This window comes from Leopardus geoffroyi, chromosome B3 (assembly GCF_018350155.1).
Source record: "Leopardus geoffroyi isolate Oge1 chromosome B3, O.geoffroyi_Oge1_pat1.0, whole genome shotgun sequence".
In the NCBI taxonomy this organism is placed as follows: domain Eukaryota; kingdom Metazoa; phylum Chordata; class Mammalia; order Carnivora; family Felidae; genus Leopardus; species Leopardus geoffroyi.
In genome coordinates this window covers 133,798,395-133,816,405 of record NC_059337.1, presented here as the reverse complement: position 1 = coordinate 133,816,405, position 18,011 = coordinate 133,798,395, and positions in this window count along the sequence as shown.

Below are 18,011 nucleotides of genomic sequence, written 5' to 3'. Positions count from 1 at the left end.
AAAAAAAAAAAAAGAAGAAGAAGCCCCTTAATGCACAGAAAACACATTCATCTCTTTTCTCCCTCCTGCTGGCCCCGTCACTATTCTCTACTCCAATGACAGCCAGCTCTGTAACCCCAACTCTTGCAGCTTCCAACCTCCCCAAGCACCACGTGCTCCAGTCTTTCCACCCCCCCCCCCCCCCCCCCCCCCGCTTCTTAGCTATTCATTTTGTAGATAAACGTAACTTCTCTACTCTCCTTAGTGTTAGCTCCCTTTTTCCAATTTCTTGGATTTCCCCTGGAAAGGGGGCACAGAAACTGACCCAGTCAGGGAATATCCATTTGCCTTAGGGAAAAAAAAAGGGTGGGGCTGGGAAGAAGATGAGAGATTATGAAGAATCACATTAGTGACTTTTGCCTTGCTCACAGAAGTAATATTTTGTTTGTAGTTAGCCTAGGCTGTGTTTAGGACATCTAGGAATTGAAACACGATATTGAATATCACAATAGCGTATACATATAAATGTGTACAGTTGTATACGGACTTATCTTCTGCTTGTGTTTGAGTAGGTGTGCGTATCTATTGTCTTCTCTGTGTCTCTGCACACACACACGCACACACACACACACACACACACACACACACACACGTTGATGCCCTGCAAGTACCCAAGGCCAAACTTAGTGTCTTCCCCTAGGACCTCACATATATTTTATCCTGGCTAATGACACCATTCAGAGACCTAAGCCGGAAGCCTCCCCTCCAACCTCTCCCATTCCCCGGCCACCTCAGTGGTCAAGTCTTATAGCTTTGCTTCTGTCATGTTTCATCATCTCGTCCCTCTTTCCATCCCCACCTTGTCACCCCATCTCACAATTCATTCAGCAAATAATTACTGAGCACACCATGTGCCAGGCTCTCCTCTACGGTCTGAGGATACTGCGGTGAACAAACAGACAAAAATCCTTTTCCTAATGGATTTTACAATAAACAAGTAAATGAGTATATAGCATGCTACACGAAGATAAATGCTTTGGGAGAAATTAAATAGGAAGGAAGACTAGAGATTGTGCAGCAGTGGCGGTAGGTGCTTCTGACTTTAAATAGGATGTTATCTGAACAAAAACTTAAGGAATTAGAGAGTTAGCTATTCAGGTATCTGGAGGAAAGCTTTCCAGGCAGAGGGAATAGCCAGTGCAAAGGCCCTGAGGTGAGAGCGGCAAGTGATAGGGACTGGAGACACCATGTGGTGAAGAACTGAAAAACGGACACATAACTCCCAATGGAGGCTTAAGGGGGGTTACAGTCAAAGCAATATCACCCAATAGGGAATTAATAATAAATTTTAATCATTAATACATTTATTATTAATAAATTATTACCCAATAGGGAAGAGAGCAACAGATTTTGGCATCACAACACTTGGGTCTGAAACTGGGCTCCATCGCTTACTGCTGTCTCAGTTTCCTATCGTTGCTCTAAGAAACTACTACGAATTTAGGGTAGTCTTTTCTGGAAACTCTAGGGAGAATCCATTTCCTTGCCTTTTTCAGCTTCAAGAGGCCACCTGCATTCCTTGGCTTGTAGCCCTTCTTCCGTCCTAAAGCTGGTAACATTGCCCCTGCTTCTGCCCTCACATCTCTCTCTGACTCCACATCTGCCTCCCTCTTTCACTTTTAAGGACTTTGGCAATCACATCAGGCCCACCCAGGTAATCCAGGATAATCTCCCTATCTTTAGATCAATTGATTAGTACCCATCATTCTATGCGTGACCCACCCCCTGGAGCGAGGTTACCACTTAATTTACCATATTCACAGGTTACAGAGATTAGGATGTGGACATCTTTGGGGAGTCCTTACTCTGCCAGACACACTAGCTGTCCAAACGTGGGCATGTCACTTCCCTGTCTGTGCCTCAGTTTCCCCATATGTTCAAGAGGATAATATTAGTGCCTCAGATCCATTCCTTTCCCTCTCCAGGCCACCGTGTCAGCCAGGTCACGTCAATGAGCAGCTCTGGTGGGAGACTGGAAGGGAGTAGACGGAGGAGTCAGAAATGTCTCTCTCTCTCTTTCAGCCTCCAGTGGCGGGGGTAGCGGCTGCCTGGCCACCGTAGCTTCAGTGCTCACCTGTCAGGACAACCATAGCTCCGGCTCCCACAGAGTGACAGGGCCCTGGGCCTGAAGTTCCCTTTGTCCTTCCGCCCCAGTGCCCACAGGGACTTCCTGCTGTTGCTAATTTCCAAGATGCCTCCTTATCTGTGTTGGTTATTTTACAGAAAGAGAGCATGTGGGAACGGGGGCGGGGGCAGAGAGAGAGAAAGAGAGACAGAGAGAGGGAGAGAGAGATGGAGAGAGAGAGAGAGAAAGAGAGAGAGAGAGAGAGTCTTAAGCAGGCTTCACGCTCAGCGCAGAGCCCGAGGAGAGGCTCGATCCCACAACCCTGGGACCATGACCTGAGCCAAAATCAAGAGTGAGGTAATCAACCAACTGAGCCACCCAGGTGTCCCTAAACTTCTTAATATGTAACGCAGGGATATTCTTTGCAAAAACTGCTGAGATATGAATTATAGACTGTATCTGGTAAGAAGTGATCAAAGGCAGTTAAGATCAATTTGGAACAATTAATGTGTCCATTTTTTCACAATTTGTCTTGTTTCAAAACAAGGTAAATTAATCTTTGTTTCTCTTTGATTTTCAATAATGCAATGTAACAGAGCTAAAACTAAAAGTTCTCTGTAAAGCAAGGATTATGAGAAAATGTATGGCATTCCTTTGGTAAATGTGTGTCTGTGTGCATTTTTCAAATTTTCTGGCACATAGAATTTCAGAAATAGGAAGCAGAAAATACAAAACATTTTAAAAGAAGGTGAGGCTTGACTATGACTATAGTCGGAATCAATATTTCATATGACTAGATAAATCGGTTTCCATAACCTCATAAAAGAACATCCACTGAATCTGAAAGAAACCATGTTAAAATTCGATCTGTGGGTTTTTGTTTTGATCTAAAGTATCTTGCAATATTGAGTAGTCTCAGAAAACATTGTAACTACACTGAAAAGAGAGTCATAAACCAATCTTACTTTAGCTGTTCTAAGTTATGTTTCATCCTAGGAGCAAGTATTGAGATTAACTGGAAAAAATTGCTAATATTTAAACACATTTTAAAGAGCTGTTTTCAGCTTCGGCATCTCTTACCACTGTTGGTTTGCTTTATTCTCCAGGGACACTCTGTCAGGAGTGATACATTTTATGTCTACGTGTTTTATGACAGGGGACAGGCCATCAAATGAGACTTCTCCTCACTCCCACTTGGCCACCATCCCTGATGGTCTGTGGGGCCTCCTTCCCAATGCCAAACTTCACCCCCTGCAGAAATAGGTATATGATGGGGAAACCCTAAGCCCCAAGTATTTATGGTGCTTTGATTTTAGTCCTCCAAGGAGCTTTCCCCAAAGCCATGTTCTCAGTCATTTCTGTGTGGGTCCCCCTGCCCAAGACATGGCAAGATACAGGTGGGTGAATGGGGTGGGCTTCCTTCTGTTAGGAGGGAGAAGAACTTTGGGAATGCAGGTTCAGCCTCGGAGAGAGCAGATTTTAGCATGGAGAAAACTTGGCCACTAGGGAACAAGAAACAGATTCCCAAATCCTAGCGGTTTGCATACCTCGCTTTGAAGACCTCTGCATGTGTATATAATAGATAAAGACATGTACGGGGATTTGTTTACAAAAATAAATAAATACACAAATAGGACTTGATGCTCAACTCTTTTTCAAAAATCTTTACTGATGGCCGAGCCAGCAAGAAAGTTTGGAGAGGTGGCCTGCAGAAGAGAGGACATAGGTGCAGCATCTAAGGCAGCGACACCACCAGCCTCCAAATTTGTTTCTCTACCCACCCCTCCTCTTCCCTCCAGGCCCCTTGGCCTCCCTCTCCTCCCCTCTGCCCTCTCCTTTCTTCCATGCCTGCATTCGCTGAGTGCCTGGGGCACTGTGCTAGGCACTGGGGCTGCAAGGATGGGCGCGTTTCCTGCTGGGTTTCCTTCTGGGTGAAGTCCACTTCGTGGACTGAGAACACCTGTCCGCCACACTGGCTGCCTTTGCTCTTGGTTCACGCGGCTCCCCCTGGAGGTGGCGCGGTGGGATAACAGTCTGGAAATGGTTCTTGAGTTTTACGAGCAAGCTTCAAGGGGTCAGGAAAGATCTTAGGATATAGAACGTAGATTTGGAAATGCAGAGAGCAAGATAGAGTCACTTGTCAAGCAGGCAGCCAAGGGTGTTGCCCCTAAGACCTGATCCCTGATGATGCGTTTCTGTACCTGCCGGGGCTCTCGTGTGCGCTCCGTCAGCGCACGCGCGGAGTAATCGGTCTACATCAGACAGACTTTGTTGACAGAAATCTGCCTTAAGTTTTTGAAGCTCAGCACAAGTATATTCTCCATCTTCTGTTACTTCGTGGGTTAACCTTGACTGTGATTAAATTGAACACTCTTTCTTGTGATAATAAGGTCTGCTTTGATAATCCTCCCGGCCAAACCCCTCCCTGGGTTACTATATAGTTTCCTGGATCCTCAGGATGGAAGGTCCCAAGGGTGTTTTGTCCTTTACATTCGAATTATTCATTGATTGGAACGTCCTCATTCCTCTATTAGTAATAGAGGACTACTTTTTACCCCTTTGTTGGTCCTGGTCTGGCTGCAAGATGGGTTTTGGGTTGTTTTGTTTTGTTTTTTTTAGAGAGAGAGCAGAGGAGAGGGGCGGAGGGAGAGAAAGAGAATCCCAAGCAGGCTCCATCCACGCTGAGCGTGGAGCCCACCTCGGGGCTCGATCCCACGGCCCTGGGGTCATGACCTGAGCCAAAATCAAGAAGTGGCTGCTCAACCGACTGAGCCATCCCAGCGCTCCTGCCAGATGGCTTTCACTGGTAAGATGGTGAAGTCTGCAGTAGACGCTCTTGACTGTAAGGGCTTTATGTTTTTAGGATCCCGGGGTCCTGGTAGTGAGTTTCTTTCTGACTTCTAACTCTGTGGGTACCACGGGTCTTCTACACCAAGTATGGTGTCCAGCATCTGGGCCCTTCCCGCTTTTGTAAGGCATTTACCTAGTGCCCACACATTCCTTCCATTTTTGTACCCTCGCAGCTGCGATACACAATTTCTTAACTATGCAGAACTCTATGCCCCACTTATACCTGGGATATGTGTACATATTTTTCCACGGTTTTTGTTCACGTCTTTCTGCCAAGCTATAGATTATTTTGGCCACTAGTGGCATGTATTTTTGCAATGTTTCCAAACGGCTTCATTTTTCTTAACCCTCCAACTGCCCTTCTGAAGTGGTGTCTCTTGGGTTCAGCTTTGGCTAGTTCCGCCTCCGGCCCTGCTTGCAAAGGGGTAAAGCCCAGGATAAGCTTTCACTGCCGGCTGCCCCCTGCATAGAACCGGTTTTGGTGTCCTCTGCCTTTGCTGATACCTTAGGATCTCACCCCAAGCAAGATGCCTGGAAAGTCTATATTCACACAGATCTACTCCCCAATTTATTATTGATTACTTCTGCTAGAGTCAATTCAAGCAATACTCAAGGAGCCTTTTCTGATTCTTCTAAATTGTCTAACACGCAGTGAGTCAATGGCACAGAATCCTGCCTACTGTGCAAACTGTCGTGAGCATGCTACGAGGGCGCACACACGAGTGTGTCTTTCCACAATGTCAAGTTGATTCCATCCTAAAGCAAGGCTGCCATACTTGTAAAGCGGGTCCAGGATTCCAAATTCAATGACATCTCACTATGCATTTAAGTTGACGTCATACGTGTCACACCAAGCAAAGCACAAGACAAAGTCACATAGCACACAAGATACAAGAGGTAAGAAGTTAATGAACCCAATGCGCTCAGTCTGCGAGCACGCGGTTGTTGGGGTGAGGCCTCCGTCCGGCCCAGGGCCGCTCTTTGGCCCCCGCTGCTTTTTATGTCGAAGCAGTGGAGGATCTCCGGTATGTTCGGAGATCAATGGACAGGGCCTTTGGTGGCCGTCGTCTTTTTGATGTGGTCAGATGTGAAAACTCACCCTCTGGAGAGTCTGACAGTTTGCTCCAAAGTCTTCTCTTTTAAAAGACGTTTAATTTGTCTTGGGGCACCTAGGTGGCTCAGTCGGTCAAGCGTCTGACTTCGGCTCAGGTCATGATCTCACGGTCCGTGGGTTCGAGCCCCGCGTCGGGCTCTGGGCTGACGGCTCAGAGCCTGGAGCCTGTTTCAGATTCTGTGTCTCCCTCTCTCTCTGCCCCTCCCCCGTTCATGCTCTGTCTCTCTCTGTCCCAAAAATAAATAAACGTTAAAAAAAAGTAAAAAAAAAAAAAAAAAGACGTTTAATTTGTCTTGAGCCTTTCCAGGTCTTCTCTGGTTCTGCTGGTCATCACTTCTGGCTGTTGTCACCTGTGCTGGTCTGGGCGCTATCTGGTCTCAGCTGCAACACCCGTGGCTGCAGACGTCACTGCTTGACGTGAGCGAGACCATCTTGGTCTCTGCAGTAGCGTGATGGTTAAGGGCACAGACTGAAGTCAGGTCGCTCGGATTTTACCCCAGCTTGCCACTCACATAGGACATCAGTGTGTGGCCCCAGGCATGACTTTTCCCATCTGTAAAATGGGTGTACTAACACACCCTATCCACAGAACGACTTGACATTTGTAAAGTATTTACAACAGTGCCTGCCCCATGTGTTAAGTACGACATATGTTTGTTAAATACTTTTTTAAATGAAGCGTTTGGGCAAAATGACCTGAGGTTTGATCATCTGCCACCAAAAACGCCCCCCAGCTTTAGTGCCCAGGCTGCTTGTCACCGTGGGTATGTCTTCTGTGCTTGGTCACTGAAGGAGAAATGAACAGCGGCCAGTTGACTGAGAGGCCCGTGGGTGCGTGCAGTTCAGAGAGTCGCCGGCAGATGGAGCCATGCAACCAAATTCAGCGCAGCGGCCGGTTTCTCCTGTCCGGACTAGAAGTTCCTTCGGGAGCTGGTCTCAGGTGCTGGGCTTCCAAATGACCCTGGGCGCTCTCCCCCTGCACCCTCTATTCACTCACTCTCTCCCCCTCCGCCTCCCCCCCCCACCCCCCCGGGCTGGCCAGTCCTCTTTCCTACTATGGCCTTTTTGGCCTGGCTGGGAAGCCTGCTAATTGGCCTCTATCTGGCTAAACCCTGGCCCCCGAAGGGGAGCGGAATTTGTCACCCTGAAACATGCCCCTCTGGCATAAGAATTATTTAAAGCTGGTTAATTTAAAAAAACGTTAAAGTTTATTTATTTATATTTATTTTGAGAGGGAGGGAGAGCACAAGTTGGGGAGGAACAGAGAGAGGGAATCTGAAGCAGGCTCCGCACTGTCAGTGCAGAGCCTGCTGTGGGGCTCAAACTCACAAACTGTGAGATCATGACCTGAGCCGAAATCAAGAGTCACTTAACAGCTTAACGGACTGAGCCACCCGGGCGCCCCCAAAGCTGGTTATTTTTATTTTTTTTTTAATTTTTTTTCAACGTTTTATTTATTTTTTGGGGGACAGAGAGAGAGACAGAGCATGAACGGGGGAGGGGCAGAGAGAGAGGGAGACACAGAATCGGAAACAGGCTCCAGGCTCTGAGCCATCAGCCCAGAGCCCGACGCAGGGCTGGAACTCACGGACGGCGGATCGTGACCTGGCTGAAGTCGGACGCTTAACCGACTGCGCCACCCAGGCGCCCCTAAAGCTGGTTATTTTTAAGAAACCGCAGACACAGGAGCAACTCTGATAAGTGGGTAGAAGTTACCCTTTTGTAAGAGACGTTTACAAATACAAGGGAAATCTCCATTCATAAGGGCATCTCCCTCATACCCAGAAGAGCTACAGAGCAAATCTCTAGGAACTCTTGTCAAAGGAGAAGGCAAAGACTTAGATCTGCATAACAAGCATGCCCTTGCTTTCTGTGCTTCCCTGGTAACCTCCCATTTTGTCTTTAGCTGAAGATGATATCTAAGGGGGTGGCTTGGGCCACTTCAGCGAGATACTCGGTTTTCTCCCCAGTATATAGGAGGTACACATGTTATTAAACTTTTGTTTATTTTTCTCCTGTTAATCAGTCTTTTTATTACAGGGGTGTCTCAGCCAAGAACCTAGAAGGGTATAGGGAAAATTATTTTCTCTCCCCCACACCCTTTAGGCACTTCTGGAATCTACTTCACTGGCATCACTGTGCCATCCTCTGTCCCTCTCTGTTCAGGCTCCATCAGGCTGACCCCCCATACCAGAGGAAGGCCTGCCTGAGCTCCTCTTGGTGTTGGAACCAAGTCACCACATTGTCACTGGACCCCCGGTCCCACCCCCCCCTCCTCCCCCCCTCCTCAACTTCATTTCTGTCTTGAGCTCTGGATCATCAGAGATGAACTAAAGCTGAAGACTTCAGATTCCACCTGCACTTTTATTGGGTGCCCAGTGGCTCCCATCTCAGACATGTGCCCAGATGATGCACAGCAATGCTTTGACTTCCACGTGTTACCGAAACAGGACTCAGTTGTTGCCTTAACTACCTTCATTTTGACCTCAGTCTGTGTTTTCTAACTGTTTAAGTTCTTCCCAGCTTACCTTTTAACTCAGGCAGAAGACCAGGCGGGCAAAGCATCCCATGGTGGGAACTGAAACTACCCCCTCCGGCAATAACAACTGTCCTCACGCCATCAAGACCCCGCGTGATTGACCCGAAGACAATGACCAACCTGACCTCTACTGCCCAGCTGCATGGACCCACCGACCTTGGCCCCACAGTTTTCTTACATAACCCAACAAGTATTTTCAGCACTCTGGAGACATTGGGACACTAGTCCACTGTCTTCCCAGCGTCCGCCTCACCGAAATCAATCCCTTTCTTGTGTTGCCACCGTTTGTCTCTCTGCTTCTGGATTTTATCCTCGGCAAGTGGATGAACCTGGTCTGTTTGGGCCTCACTAACAACACTGCGCTCAGTCATGCAAGTGCAAGTTACCACTGGCAGAAGCTGGCAAAGCACCTGCAAGATCTCTCGGTTTGATTTCTAACAGTTGCACGTGAATTCATAATTATTTCAAAATTAAAAGTTTAATTTTTAGAAAAGTAGATCACTACCACTGATCAAGTCATTACTATGTGAACCCACTTCGCACACTTCCTTCTCAAGTCCGAGATCTGAGGAAAAGGTATCGTCACCCCTATTTTATGAGGACACTGAGGTTCAGAGAAGTTAGGCAGACTTGCCTAGGAAGTGGAGCGGGTCGAGATTGGAATCGCTCAAAAGCCCAAGCACCTCCCTAGGTGGGTTCGGTGGGTAGGAGAAAGAACCCACGTATTTAAAGAAAGATGAATAGAAACAAACAATCCAGAGGACAGGAAAGAGTGAAAAAAATAAAAGGAACAGAGCCTCAGAGGCCTGGGATAGAATCTAGTGTTACAACATACACAGAAATGCAGTCCTACAAGGAAAGGGGGATAAAAGAGGCCAAAAAATTGTGGAAATGAATTGTCAATAACACCTCCAGTTTGGCGAAAAACATTAACTCAGAGATCCAAGATGTTCAATGAACTCCAGGTAAGATGGTCACAAATTAAGAGAGAAGGGGGAAGCGGCCGTGGACGCGTCTTCACAGAGGTGCTGGCCGCAGTCACGGGATCTTCCAAGGCGGGGGACGTGGAGGAAGGAGCCAGTCAGCCCAGGACTGACTCTGGGGAATGGCTGTCAGTAGGGAGGAGTCAGGGGGGCATGAGGAGGGGCAGCGAGAGGGCAAGAGGGGAGTCCTGGTAGTGTATATGTCAAGGAAGCGATGGGAAGAGAATTCTCAAGGGGGTCAATGGTGTCAGGTGCACAGAGCAGCATTGAGGAATAGGACAGGGAACCCAAAGGCCACCGGATATGGCCCTTAAGGAGATCCCTGGGGCACGGGCCACCAATGCCTCCGACCCTACCAATGGGAGCGTCACCTTCCTTGGGGCAATTTGGCAATATGTCAATGTTTTACAAATGCTAACTTCGACCCGCCTCATTCTAATTCTAGGAGTTTATCCTGCAAAAATTACTGAGCATGGGCACGTGGATTTCTGTTCCTCTGTTGCAATAAAAATAACAGCTGACTTGTGTTAAGTGATTACCAGGTGCTGAGTGCTTTGCAGGCAGTATCTCATCTACCTCAGTGAGGAAATGCTAGTTTTACACCCATTTTACAGATGAGGAAACTGACACAGGAAGAGGTTAAGTAACTTATCAAAGGCACAAAGGTAAAGCTCGGCTCTTTCTGACACGGAACCCCTGCTCCTGAATGTGAAAGCAGCATAAAGTCCAAAAATAGAGGCTCGTATACATAATGGCATATCTAACAACCAAAACATCACCTCGTCATAGCTTTTTTCCCTCCCGAAGTTCAGCTCCATGAGAGTGGAGACTTCATCTGACTTGTTTTAGTGCCTAAAACAGTGCTTGGCACATAATAGATGTTCAGTAAATACTCGTTGGATGAGGGAAATAAACCTATATAATAGAATGTTATAGATTATGAAAATTCATCTCTTTCAAAGAATAGTTAATGACATGAGAAAAATATTCATGATCAATGTGATACTATTTTACATAGAGAAGGAAAATATAACACTAAATATATTGTATGGTCTCAATTTTGCTCACTTACTTATTATACATTAAAAAAGAAAAGCTTGGGGCACCTGGGTGGGTCAGTCGGTTGAGCGTCTGGGTTGAGCATCCGACTTCAGCTCAGGTCATGACCATGCGGTTCGTGAGTTCGAGCCCCGCATCAGGCTCTGTGCTGACAGCTTGGAGCCTGGAGCTGGCTTTGGATTCTGTGTCTTGCTCTCTCTCTGCCCCTCCCCTGCTCATGCTCTGTCTCTCTCTGTCTCAAAAATACATAAAACTTAAAAAAATTTTATATATATATAAAAAAAAAAGCTTAAAAAACACACCAAACTTTTAACTGGGGTTGTATCTATCTGGTGGTAGAAAAATGGCATGCTTATATTTTCTTAGTTATATTTTTTTCTCTACTTTTTAATTTCCTATAATGAACATGTTACTTTCAGAGGTACAAAAAAAGAAACATTATGTATGATGAGCAGGGGTAGGAGAATGGAGGGCATGGAAGTCACAGCAGGATGGAACGTTCTGGAGAAATAAAGTCTGGGGACGTGGAGTAGTGGCTGATTCAGCAGTCCTGCTGCAAAAATGAGATGAGTCAGACAGGAGCAGAAACAGAAGCTGGGTCAGATGATGAGGCTTTTTCAAGGTGATGAGGATCCTGTGAACCTAAGAGTAAGAGGGAAAGAAGCCTAAAGAGCCAAGTTTGAAAACACTGGAGGGGTGTGGAAGTGATTGCAGTTTAGATGTCTCTGCACTTGGCCAGACACAGTGGAGAACAGCAGAGCTGTTCACAGCTGAGCAGGACACCCCACTCCTTCAACCAGTAAACAGGGAAGCCCCACCAGGCACCTGAGGCAGGGACACAGTGATACAGAGATACAGGGGTGAGTAGTAGATGTGGCAACCAAAAGACAGTGTCTGGGCATTATAAACCTCTGTCCCCTATAATAACCATCTAACTCTTGTGGGATAAGTGCTCAGAGAATAGGGTGAATAGATATGGCCAGGGTAGAGATCAGATATGAGGGTCAGGGGCAAGATGTCCTGGGGTGGATGCTGTTGTGGGAGAGGAAGAACTTTTCCTCTACCCTCTTAGATTCAGTCAGTGGGGGCATGCAAATTAAACTGCCATAGTAACAGGAGACAAAAGGCTTATTTGTATGCATACCAAAAGGAGCTAACAAAAGAAATAGGTAGCTCAATAAATATGTAAAGTTAGAGGCTTATAGACCTAATTTAGTGGGACAAAAGTGGGGGGAGAACAAACAGATTTCTTTGGGAAAGACAAATGGATTTTTAGGAAAACAAATGGGAGATGATGTTTCTATACAGGTGTGTGTAGTCTTTCCATGTTCTTCAGGACTGTGAAACTACCCCCCAGAGGGGTTTAGTGTAGGTTTATCTTCGGTCTCTCTCCTGGAAGTAGACTTGTCCCAAAGAGGGAATTCGTGGAAGCCTCATTTCCTAGAAGTTGCTGCTGTTCATCAGATAAGGGAGGCTGAGAAGGCTTCTTTCTGCCATCTGTTGAATGTCAAATGTTTTCAGCTTAAAATAATCTTTACCCTAACTCTGGGGTTCTGAGTGGGGCCCGATAGTGTTTTTAAGACAAGATTTGAAAGTAGGTGGGAGCCAGGCAGAGATGTCTTCAAGCAAAAGTGGTGGGGTCCCCAGCAGCTAGTGGAGGCACACAACAGCTGGATGGAAAGTTGTAGAATGTGGACTTAGGGTGCATCCCAACCCAAAGGCTCTCTGAATTTTCTGGGGATAAAAAGGCAAAGAAAATACAGGTTGGGAGCCAGAATGTCTAAGTTGGACTGACTGCCCATCAGCTGTATGGTTTCTCATCTTTAGTTGGGGGGTGATTTACCAAAGACCAAGAGCACCTGGGTCCAGGGGTCCCAAACAGACCAGGTTTGGTCACTTGCCCTAGTAAATCTAGAGGCAGAGGGAGAGAAAGAGAGGGAGAGGGAGAGAGAGAGATTGGGGGCAGTGGTAAAACAAGACAGGGGTTTATTTCAGTGGGTCCATCATGTGGAAGACAGTGGACTAGTGTCCTAAAGCCTGTCTCCAGAGTGCTGAAAATACTTGTTAGGTTATGTAAGAAAACTGTGGGGCCAAGGTCGGTGGGTCCATGCAGCTGGGCAGTAGAGGTCAGGTTGGTCATTGTCTTGGGGTCAATCACGCAGGGTCTTGATGGCATGAGGACAGTTGTTATTGCTGGAGGGGGTAGTTTCAGTTCCCACCATGGGATGCTTTGCCCGCCTGGTCTTCTGCCCGAGTTAAAAGATAAACTGGGATGTAATCAGTTCAAAAGTATAGACTGAGGTCAAGACGGAGGTCTTTCAGTATCACGACCAGGATACTGGCATTGATGGAGGCGACACACAGGACATGCCCATCACCACCAGCATCCTGTTTACAGCCACACTCATTTTGCGCTCAGCCCCACCCCCTCCTCAACCCCTAGCAATCACGAATCTGTTCTGATTTCCATAATTTTGTCATTTCAAGAGTGCTAATAGAATTATACAGTGTAACCTTGGGGATTTTTTCTCACTCAGCATATGATTAGCTTCCTAGGACTACTCTGGAAACCAGGTACCACAAACTGGGTGGCTTAACATACCAGAAATGTACTGCCTCACAATTTTGAAGGTGAGAAGTCCAAACTCAAGGTGTTGGAGGGACCTCACTCTCAGGAAGGCTTTGGGAGAATCTGTTCCATGCCCGCCACCCCTCCCCCCACCCCATCGTCCTCTGGTGTGTCTCTTGGCTGTGGCTACACAACTTCTGTCTCTGTGTCTCTGTCTTCCTGGGGCCATCTTTTTATAAGGACACCAGTCATATTGGATTAGAGGCCCACCCTAGTCCAGCATGACCTCATTTTAATTATATCTGCAATGACTATTTCCAAGTAAGACCACATCCCAAGGTACTGGGAGTTAAGGCTTAAACATATCTTTTAAGGAAGGGAACACAATTCAACCTGTAACAACATAACTCCCTAGAGACTCATTATTAGCTTTTCTTAAAAAAAGAAACAACTCCCCGCCCCTGCCAATATAGAATTATCTGTTCATACATGTCTTTCTTCTAACACATTGTGAGCTATAGGTCTTTCCTGTCTCTGTGCCCCAGCACTATTTCTGGTATACAGTAGGCACTCAGTAAATATCTGTGGATGAGGCATGGCTGAGGCCCCCCGGATCTATCATGTCTGTATCATGCTCACCAAGCTCGGTAATGCCCTTCATCAGCTGCCAATCCCAATGTCACTGCTGGTGGTGGCATTAGCGATGTGTGCAGGTGTGAGCTCCTTTGTCCCTCCCTCCTTCTTTCCATTTCCCCTTTGACTGCCTCCAGGCCTCTGTCTTTCCTCTCCTCTCCAGTCTGACCAGTCTCTGAAAGCAAGGACTGGAATGGAATAGAAAGTAGAAAGAAAAAAAAATATATGGGCAAGAATCCATTTTTTAGAAATATAATGAATAATTATGAAAATGATCAGAAATTTACGGCATAATGGCATTCTGCACCCATTTTACAAGTGAAGCAAGCATGAATCTGATGTTGATTGTTTGGAGGTGTCTCCTTCCAGTAATTACCGTGCCAGGCTATACGAGAGTTTGATACTAAATCTCTCACTTCTCAGTTGGTTTTCATGGCACAATCAGGTCATTCTTGTCAAAGTCTGGCCCTGGGGTGTTCGCTGGGCGCGTCCTCAGCACATCCTCCAGGGGCCAGGCATTTGCAGGAGGTGTGAGCAGCTCCCTGGAGCCCTGGTCATCGACTTCCCAAAGTCCTGCACTGTTGGCACAATTTGCGGTTCTGCTGGTGCCTCTGGATGGCAGCATCTGACAATCAGACATCAGCAAGAGACCGAGGACAGACCTAATGACCCAACATACCAGGAAGAGGCTACAGGGGAACAATGGTTGAGTGGGGACTGGTTCTATAAGGGCTGAACTCATTAGTAAAATGGTAGCATGACTTCCTGCAGCCTGGGACTGGTGGGTACTAGGATAACAAACACGGGCATAATGAGGACCCCTCTGAGCCCCTCTTCAGGGCTTTGTGGTCCAGGCTGCTGGCAGGATGGATCTTCCCGGGACTTTACTCAATGAGAGCAGAGGTTCAGAGCATGGCATTCCTGAGCCACCTTGGTTCACAGCCCAGCCCCTCGACCTCACAGCTGGGTGAACTTGGGCAAGTCCCCTGACCTCTTTGAGCTTCAATTTCCTTCTCTGTAAAATTAGGTTTTAACCGAGATGACGTATTGGAAGCCCACACTGTAGAGTTTAGCACATAAACGTCACTTACTACACATATTCCAGGGTTCCACCTGACTCATTTACTCTCATCTACTCTACATACAACCTGATTTCTGGGCTCAGAGATCTACTTACTGTTTCCCAAAGAACTGTGCTTGTTCATTCGTTTGTAAAGGGAAGTGGAATAAGATATTAGTAGCAGTTCCAGAAGTTGGGAGAAACCCTAAAATGGAAGGTAGACAAGTTCTTCCACCTGCTAAGAGAGATGTCAGATACATCCCTTGGGGCTCAATCCTATAAACTCCCACCAGCAGCCATAATGGCAGCTATCATGGAAGAGTAGACATTGGAAAGAGGAGGGCACCCATGGAAGCAGGAAGCACTCTAGATTTTCCCTTCCACCTTCCAAGTGAAGTGAGCAAAACTCAAGTAGATAGAGACAGGTGGTTCCTGTGAAAACAGGGACTGTGTCTTATTCCCTGGCCACAGGTCTGCTAAATTGCAGACATGTCTGGGCACCAGGTTGTAACACGGGAGAGAGTAATTTTGGTGGGAACTTGACATGTGTGCCTGGAGTTGGGGAACCCACATGGGAGCATGACTGGGGCAGCTCACTATGGCAATTGGAAAGAGATGACAGTCACGGGTAGCCTGTATACCTCTGGCTCGTCACAGCACAAGTGGCTGCCACAGAAAGTAGCTGGCTTGATCCTTCAGTGGATCCTGACCAAGAAGCTGTGTGCCAGCATGAGGAAGCCCTGGCAGGAACAGTCTTCATGGCAGACTCCCAGGGGGGTCGTGAGAGGTCAGCTGGAGAACGCAAAGCCAAAGTCAGGGGACAGGGCATGGTGGAGGTATCCACAGGGAGCCTCAGCAGAAGCCCAGTGTGCGTCATGAAATAGCTGACATTTTGACCAGTGGATGTCAGCCAAAAGAGGATGACAAAGAGCCCCAGCTAAGGCTCACTTCTCAAAATAAGATAATATCACTCCCTAGGGGAGCATCTGTAAGCATGAAGATGCTTACAGTCATTGTCACAATGACTGGGTGGGGTTGCCCTGGCATTTAGTAGGCAGGGATTCTGGACATCTTGTGTGGCATGACACAGTCCAGCTTAAAGAAGGATGGCCCTTCTAAAATGCAGCACACTCTAGAATCACAAAAGACCCCAAAGAGCCAAAGCAATCATGGGAAAGAGGGACAAAGCTGGAGGGAATCACTCTTCCTGATTTCAAAGTATATTACAAAGCTATAATATTCAAAACAGTATGGTGTTGGCATAAAAGCAGACACATGGGTCAATGGAGCAGAATAGAAAGCCCAGAAATGAACCCACACATATATGGTCTATTAGTTTTGATTCAGCAAAGCAACCAGGAATACACAATGGGGAAAGACAGTCTAATAAACGGTGTTGGGAAAACTGGACAGACACATGCAAAAGAAAATTCACTAAAAATGGAGTAAAGATTTGAATGCAAAAGAAAAACAAAAAGGATTTGAATGCAAGACCTGAAACCTGAAACTCCTAGAAGAAATGATTGAGGGTAAGCTCCTTGAAACTGGTCTTGGAGATGATTATTTGGATTTGATACCAAAAACAAAGGCCATAAAGCAAAACTAAGCAAGTAAAAGGACTACATCAAACAAAAAAGTTTCTGCACAGTGAAGAAAACCATCAACAAAATGAAAAGGCAGCCTACTGAATGGGAGAAAATATTTGCAAACAATCTCTGATTAAAAGGTTAATATCTAAAATATATAAAGAGCTTACACAGCTCAATAGCAAAAAAAAACAAACAAAACAAAAACAAGCAACCCAATTAAAAATGAGCAAATTATCTGAACAGACATTTTTCCAAAGAAGACACACAGAGGGCCACAAACAGATGCTCAACATCACGCATCATCAGGGAAATGAAAATCAAAACCACAATGAGGTATCACTGCTAAAAGGGATAGTATCAAAAAGACAAGAGGTAACAAATGCTGGTGAGGATGTGGAGAAAAGGGAAGTCTCGTGCACCACTGGTGGGAACATAAACTGGTGCAGCCGCTATAGAGAACAGCACAGAGGTTCCTCAAAAATTTAAAAACAGAGCTACCATATGATCTGGCAATCCTACTTCTGGGTATTTGTCTGAAGGAAATGAAAACACTAACTTAAAAAGATATCTGCCCCCCTCCCAGCCAAGACACAGAAGCAACCTAAGTGTTGATGGATGAGGGGGTAAAGAAAATGTATTTATAGTATGATGTGTGCACACACACACACACACGGGAATATTATTCAGCCATAAAAAAGAAGGAACTCTTGCTATTTGGAATAACATGGATAGACTTGGAGGGCATTATGCTGAGTGAAGTAAGTCAGACAGAAAGAGACAAATGCAATATGCTCTCACTTATATGTGGAATCTTAAAAATAAGAAACCACCTGAACCCATACATACAGAGAAAAGCTTAGGGGTTGCCAGAGGCAGGGGGTGGGTAAGGGGGGCTGTGAAAGGATGAAGGGGGTCAAAGGTACAAACTTCAGTTATAAAGTAAGTAAGTCCTAAGGAGGTAATGCACAGCATGGTGATTCTAGTCAACAATACCGTATTTATATTGGAAAGTTGCTAAGAGAGTAGATCCTAAAAGTTCTCATCACAAGAAAACAATTTTGTCTTTACTGTGTGATCATTTCATAATATATACAAATAGAGACTCATTATGTTGCACACCTGAAACTGATGTTATATGTCAACTCTGTCTCCATAAAATAATAATATGCAACACACGCCCTTGAGGAGCTCAGATTTGATAACAGACTTTTGCGGCATCCCTGTAATCCCCCCTCCCAGGTGGTGTCAGCAGCAGAATGGGAGGAGGGAGGGAAAAAAAGGAAAGGCCCTGCCCCTTCCCACTGCTGGGGAGGAGGGGTCTTGAGCTGTGAACTGGGTCTGAGTTAGGGGAATGGGGGGTGCTTTAAACTGGAGCAGGCTTTTTAATCAGAGTGACTCTTCCGAAAATAGGACTGTTCTTAATACTAGAAATGACCAAAAATGCTGGGATCTGCCTAAGATACCCAGGGGTGGGAAGGAGGCTTTTTCAAGGCATGGGCCAAAGCACAGGT